Below are 7,292 nucleotides of genomic sequence, written 5' to 3' on the forward strand. Positions count from 1 at the left end.
TCGCGTTCGGTCCCTATCGAGAAGAACCAAATACCGGAAAGGAAGAGCACAATCAAGACAAGGTACAATGCAATGCTCATACAATATGATGACATGTCATATTAAAGGGGTTGGGTAAACCCTAGGTGCATCGACATAAATTAAAGGGGGTTCGGCATCGATCCCGACATATGAGAGGGTCGATTTAGGGTTTCTACTAAGGCTCATATTTAATTGGTTCAAGCATGTATGAAACATGGATAAACAACTAGGATTTGTTTTTCTGATCATTTTGATATATTATTTGCATTTTTCTGATTTAAAATGAATTAGTTATGAATTTCCAAAGTTTAATTCATTTTAAATCAATTTCTGAAAATTCTATAAAAATAATAAAAGTTTAACAATTTGGACCCACATGTCATAATTTTATTATTTTCCAAATATTTCCTAAATTAATAAAATCCTGACAGATGGGGTCCACCAGTCATTATTTTTCTATTTACAGAAATACAGAAAATAATATAAGAAAATAAGAAAAAGGGATATAGCGTCAGCATGACGTCATGCTGACGTCATGCCGGCCATGAGCTCTCTGGGGAGCTCGGCCTGAGCTCAATCCGGCGATTCGGCCGCGATTGAGCCGCGCGCGTAGGAGGAAAAACGGCGGGGCGATGCGGGGAACCTAAAGGAGGCGGCGCCGCCCGCTATTGGCCACCGGAGCGTGGCCGGCGGCGATGGGCCACGGCGGCCCGGGCAGGTGGCGCGTGGGGGCGGAGCTAGAGGGGGAGGGAGAGCGAGGCGAGGGCACCAGGAGGTGCAGCAGCTCACCGCGAGCACGAGGGCGTGGTCGGCGACGGCCGGGGAGCCTCGCCGGCGTCGAATCGACGACGACCGGCCCGCAGCAGGGTAGGGTTGGGGTTTGCTGAGGCTCGGGAGAGCGCGGGAGAGGGGGAAAAGGGAAGGTAGGGTTAGGGGCGGCGGCGGCGGAGATCTTATAGCCGCCGGGGGGCGGCGGGGCGCATCGTGGCCGCCGACGCCATCGCTCGGCCGGCAGCTCTCCACCGAGCTGCTTCGGTCGGCGGGGAAGACGGCGTTTTTGCGCTTAACCCCCTGGAAAAACTGTTGGGCTAGTGAAGGGGTGCGGCTGGGCCACTTGGGCCGTTCTGGGCTGCGGCCAGAGAGAGGAGAGAGGGAAGAAGAGATGGGCTGCGGCCAGAGAGAGATTTGCATAATTGAGAATTATTAAACTTTGATGTAGAATTTACTCAAATGCAAACTACATGCATGAGATGCACATGATCACTCGTTTATTTATAAACACAAGGTTGGGATGTTACAACTACCGCCGGCAAGTTTGTCTCGAAGATGCCGGGGGTAAATTAAGGGTGTGTTTGGTAGCCCGGGGGAGCACAGATTTTCCCATCTCAACCGAGATATTTGAGAGAGAACGTGTTTGTTAGGTCGGGTCGGGCCTTCCCAGCACTGCCGACCTCATACGAAAAACGCCTCAGAGCCAGGCTAAGGAGCGAAGCTCAAATCGAGCTTCTCTCCTCGCCCGGGCTCTCCTCATCCCGCGAAACACTGTTTCGGGCCGATTCCGCACCCCCAGACCCCCACCCGGCCCGTTCTTTCTCCCTTCCGCACCCCTCGTCCTCCTCTCTCTCCCATCGAGCGACGGCTCCTCCACCGAGCGCCGCCTGCTCGCACCGGGCGCCAGCGCGGCCTCCTCGCACCGAGCGCCTGCGCCGCCTCCCTGCGCACCGCGCGCCTCCTCTCCCACGCGAGCGCCGCCTCCCTGCGCGACGACGGCGTCCTCTCCCACGCGAGCGCCGCCTCCCTGCATCTCGCGCGACGATGGCCTCGACGGCCCAGCTTGCGGCGGCGGCTCTCTCACGCACGGAGGAGGAGAGGCTCAACCTTCCGGCGGCGGCTCTCTCACCGGCGGCGGCTCTCTCGCCGGCGGCGGCTCCTCAGGACTGAGCCCAAGCCGGCGGACCCGATTGCTTTTAAATTTTTCTGTACAGGGACCGGATTGCTTTTTCATTTTATATTTAGGGACCTAATTGCTTTTTATTTTAGTATAGCACTGCTCAGGTCATACATGAGAACCAAACAACTTCTCCACTCAGAATTTCTCAACTCATACGGTCTGCCAAACAAGCCAAAATTCTCAACTCAACATAGTTGAGGTCAGCAGGGATGAGGTGAGAAACGCTTTCTGAGAGGAGCCGACCTACCAAACACACCCTAACTACCGCCGGCGAAATCGATTTGCACCTGCCAGGGATGGAGTGGGCTGCTGTGTGCCATTTGGGCTGAAATTACCGTCGGCGTCCCAGTTTCATTTTCGCCGGGGGTATTTTACCATTTTGGCATCCACACCGAACACAAGCACACAACACGCTCGTCTCCTCGCGATCCCCTTTCTCTCACATGCGCTTCCTCCCTCTCTCCCTGTGTGGCGCGGTGGCCCCTGCGCCCTCCAGTTCTCAACCCCTGAGCCCTCCACCTCCATTCCTCATCTGCTCGACTGCTCGCCCCCTCCTCCTCCGCACCCTCCAGCCGCCGCCGACACAGCCGCGCCGCGTACACAGCCCTGCGAACCCCCGCGCCGATCGAGCCAACACCGTCCGATTCCCTGCTGTAACGCCGCCGCCACCGCGTCGCGGGGTTCAGTGGCCATCAGGACTCTCCAGATTCGCATCTGACAGCACGAGAGACCACCCCGGCGCCGCCCCCTCCGCGAATTCCCTCGGAATCTCGACTCGCGATTCGGGGTTCGGTGAGCCTCTTTGCTCGATCGGATTCGTGCACGGCGACAAGATCCATCCCACTTCGAGCGCTTCTGGACTGCGCCGTGCGGATCCCGGCGCCTGATGCGGCAAGGCTCATCTGTGCACAGGGTACGCTCGGAGACGCAGGAGGCTCTGCGACGGCGTGCTGGCGCGGAGGGTGCGGGCCGGCGCCGAGATGAAGGGCACCTCGTCCATCCCCGCAGCGGTCGCCATCATACCTTCGCCGGCGCGTCAAGGTAAACCATCCCTTGTATAGTATCTCCCTGTTGCTGTTGCTGCGGGGAATGAAAATAGAATTCCAACTGTAAGTATGTTATATCGGCGCACGAGCATCCGTTCGAAGTGCCCCATGCTTAGTGTACAGTACTTTCTCACCCAGTATGCGCGCTGATCTTGCTGGTATACGACTTCCTATGAACGAGTGAATTACATTAGTGCCTCTTTCGGTTCTAGCATGATGTATCCCCGTGAACAATATGCTATGTTGTATTGATCATGGTTAGCAATGGAAGTTGAGAGTTGGTGGGAAATTAACTGATATAAGCGCACACTTCTCAGTTCTGATGCCTCTGCATGGATGCCAGAACTCTCTGCTAGTGTAGAACGTGCATTTGTTTTCGGTGATAGAACGGTACATCACTGTGATGTTTATTTGTTGATTTTTTCACATGATATGCGTAGGGAAATGCCTTCCCATTCCGTCACTGAAGATTGAACAGCCATTTAGCATAGCCATTTCTAGTTGGAGCTGCTGCTTGCTATCTTATTGGTTTACTTTCAAAAGTACTCCAAAAGACATTTACCTGCCCTTACTCCTTAGTATGCGTGGGAATTATATCTTTTAGTGCTCCTACATTCGGTGACTACCAACAAACTGTCCAGTTATACTGAAACTACCATGTTTACTTGGCTTCTCGTCTGCCCGATCGTCATTTAACTTCTCAAATTGCTTACCATTCCGTCTCTTTTCCACGTTAAGCATAACCAATCAATTTATGTGCGCACATACAAACTGATTCCAGCTCACTTGGTTCCTCATCTGCCTCATTTACATTCTGCTTCTCGACTTGTTTATCAGTCTGTCCCTTTTCCAGGTCATATTGTTCCTCCTATGGGGTTTATGCTGTTGCAAGGTCAGTGCTGCTCTGTACATCAACCCTGGAGAATTGAGCTAATGCTGCCCTTCCTTTACAACGGTGTTGCTATGTCGTGTGGGTCATGTTGAAACCTTTCTTTACAATTTCGTTTTTGCTAAATCTGGTTTTGAGCTGACAATTATGTTTATTCTTCTTGTGCAAGGAGATCAAGGCGAGGGCTAGATGATGGATTTTGCAGCCTGCAGTTGTATCCCCCACTTTGTATGTGTATGTACAAACATGTGAAGAAAGGTGAATCCTTTCTCTCTAATATAACATTGTATGTGTGTTCTTCATATATTATATACATGGTTTTGTGTTAATTTTGTCTTGAAGATTGCACAAAGTATGATATACATTCATAGTCTATACTGGAAACTAGACTGAAATGCTATATTATATAACATGTTCATTACGGCAAAACATGTGGTATTGTGCAAAAGCAATCCATGTACTTATATCTAGCTTGATGTACTTGTGAAAGTAAATCTGTAGACTCAAAGCTTTCTTAATTGTTGATTCAGTTCAGCATGTCCTGGTTCTTATTCTCTTACAAATTTGATCCTTCACATGAACATCATTAACCAGTACTACACCAAGTCATGGTCCTAGTCTTGCATGATATATTCACAAGATATAATTGTTACAATGATACTATACTACTCTATATTTCAAAAAAAAAGACTATACTACTCTAATCAGTAATATATTTCTACAGCAATAACTTCTCAAGTCATATGTACTTACTATTGCAATAAATCTTGTCTTCTGCAGTCATGGTCATAGGATCTCCAAGTGCAGATGACATCATTAACCAGTCTTCATTTTCTGTGATAGATTTTGTGTTATTTTGATTTTCATTATGTTGCCACTTGCGTGTGATTATACGGTGCTTGTAAAATCAAATATACACTGCTCCTAGACATGTTTTGGAATCAGAACAATATGAGAAGTTCTGGAGTATCACGTGGGAAATGTATGGGATGGAGCCCATGTGATTTTTTTTTAAATCCTAAAAGTATTACCGCTGGCAAACTGGGCGAAATGGGAAGACGCCGGCGGTAAGACTTACCCCCGGTGATTTGGGTAAAACGCCGGCGGTAACGGCACTTACCACTGGCGAATTGGAAGGTGCCGGTGATGAGGCATGACCACCGGCGAGGTGATCGCCGGCGAATGCAAAAACGCCGGCGGTAAGCCATTTCAGGTCGCCGGTGGTAAGGCATTTCCTAGTAGTGGGTCTGTCTCGGTGAAATAAGATGTTTGGCTTTTGTTTCGTCGAATTTCGAGAATATTGCCCGAACAGCCTTTCTGGAACCAAAAATAGCAGAAAACAGGAACTAACACTTCGGCATCTTGTTAATATGGTAGTCCCGGAAAATGCATAAAATCATTATAAAGTGTGAGCAAAACATGTAGGTATTGTCATAAAACTAGCATGGAACATCAGAAATTATAGATACGTTGGAGACGTATCAAGCATCCCCAAGCTTAGTTCCTACTCGCCCTCGAGTAGGTAAACGATAACAAAGATAATTTCTGGAGTGATATGCTACTATCATAATCTTGATCAATACTATTGTAAAGCATATGAGATGAATGAAGTGATTCAAAGCAATGGTAAAGACAATGACTAAACAACTGAATCATATATCAAAGACTTTTCATGAATAGTACTTTCAAGACAAGCATCAATAAGACTTGCATAGGAGTTAACTCATAAAGCAATAAATTCTTAGTAGAAAGTTTTGAAGCAACACAAAGGAAGATATAAGTTTCAGCAGTTTCTTTCAACTTCAACATGTATATCTCATGGATAATTGTCAACACAAAGTAATATGATGAGTGCAAATAAGCAAGTATGTAGGAATCAATGCACACAGTTGACACAAGTGTTTGCTTCTAAGATAGAAGGAAGTAGGTAAACTGAATCAACATAAAGTAAAAGAAAGGCCTTTCGCAGAGGGAAGCATGGATTACTATTTTTGTGCTAGAGCTTTTATTTTGAAAACATAGAAACAATTTTTTCAACGGTAGTAATAATTCATATGTGTTATGCATAAGACATCCTATAAGTTGCAAGCCTCATGCATAGAATACCAATAGTGCTCGCACCTTGTCCTAATTAGCTTGTATTTCCATGGATTATCATTGCATTACATATGTTTCAACCAAGTGTCACAAAGGGGTACCTCTATGCCGCCTGTACAAAGGTCCAAGGAGATAGATCGCATTTGATTTCTCAGTTTTGATAGATCTCAACTTGAGGACATCCATACCGGGACAACATAGAAAACAGATAATGGACTCCTCTTTAATGCATAAGCATTCAACAACAGATAATATTCTCATAAGAGATTGAGGATTAGTGTCCAAACTGAAACTTCCACCATGATTCATGGCTTTAGTTAGCGGCCCAATGTTCTTCTCTAACAATATGCATACTCAAACCATTTGATCATGATAAATTGCCCTTACTTCAGACAAGACGAACATGCATAGCAACTCACATGATATTCAACAAAGGTGTAATAGTTGATGGCGTCCCCAGAAACATGGTTACCGCTCAACAAGCAACTTATAAGAAATAAGATACATAAGCTACATATTCTTTACCACAATAGTTTTTAAGCTATTTTCCCATGAGCTATATATTGCAAATACAAGGAATGAAATTTTAAAGGTAGCACTCAAGTAATTTACTTTGGAATGGCAGAGAAATATCACATAGTAGGTAGGTATGGTGGACACAAAAGGCATAGGTTTTGGCTCAAGGTTTTGGATGCACGAGAAGTATTCCCTCTCAGTACAAGGCTTTGGCTGGCAAGGTTGTTTGAAGCAAACACAAGTATGAACCGGTACAGCAAAACTTACATAAGAACATATTGCAAGCATTATAAGACTCTACACTGTCTTCCTTGTTGTTCAAACACTTCACCAGAAAATATCTAGACCTTTAGAGAGACCAATCATGCAATCCAAATTTCAACAAGCTCTACGGTAGTTCTCCACTAATAGGTTTAAACTACATGATGCAAGAGCTTAAACATGATCTGTGAGAGCTCAAAACAATTGCCAAGTATCAAATTATTCAAAACCATATACCATTTACCACATGAAGCATTTTCTGTTTCCAACCAAATAGCAATTAACGAAGCGGTTTTCAACTCCGCCACGAACATTAAAAGTAAAAGCGAAGAACACTAGTGTTCATATGAAAAAGCGGAGCGTGTCTCTCTCCCACACAAGGTATGATCCAATTTATTCAGAGAACTAAGATAACAAAATGAAAATAAAAGCACACAGACGCTCCAAGTAAAGCACATAAGATGTGACTGAATAAAAATATAGTTTCACTAGAGGTGACCTGATAAGTTGT

The 7,292-nt window shown here is 46.2% G+C and overlaps 1 long non-coding RNA gene across 1 annotated transcript; it reads left to right on the plus strand.

The window, feature by feature from the left end:
• Positions 1 to 2,393: 2,393 nt before the first annotated feature.
• On the plus strand, positions 2,394 to 4,876 carry LOC127313056 (uncharacterized). The gene is made up of 3 exons (XR_007858770.2): positions 2,394 to 3,013; positions 3,872 to 4,165; positions 4,688 to 4,876. It is a non-coding gene; the product is annotated as an uncharacterized lncRNA (long non-coding RNA).
• Positions 4,877 to 7,292: the final 2,416 nt, after the last annotated feature.

The sequence above is a fragment of the Lolium perenne genome, chromosome 7, assembly GCF_019359855.2.
Source record: "Lolium perenne isolate Kyuss_39 chromosome 7, Kyuss_2.0, whole genome shotgun sequence".
NCBI classification, from domain to species: Eukaryota; Viridiplantae; Streptophyta; class Magnoliopsida; order Poales; family Poaceae; genus Lolium; species Lolium perenne.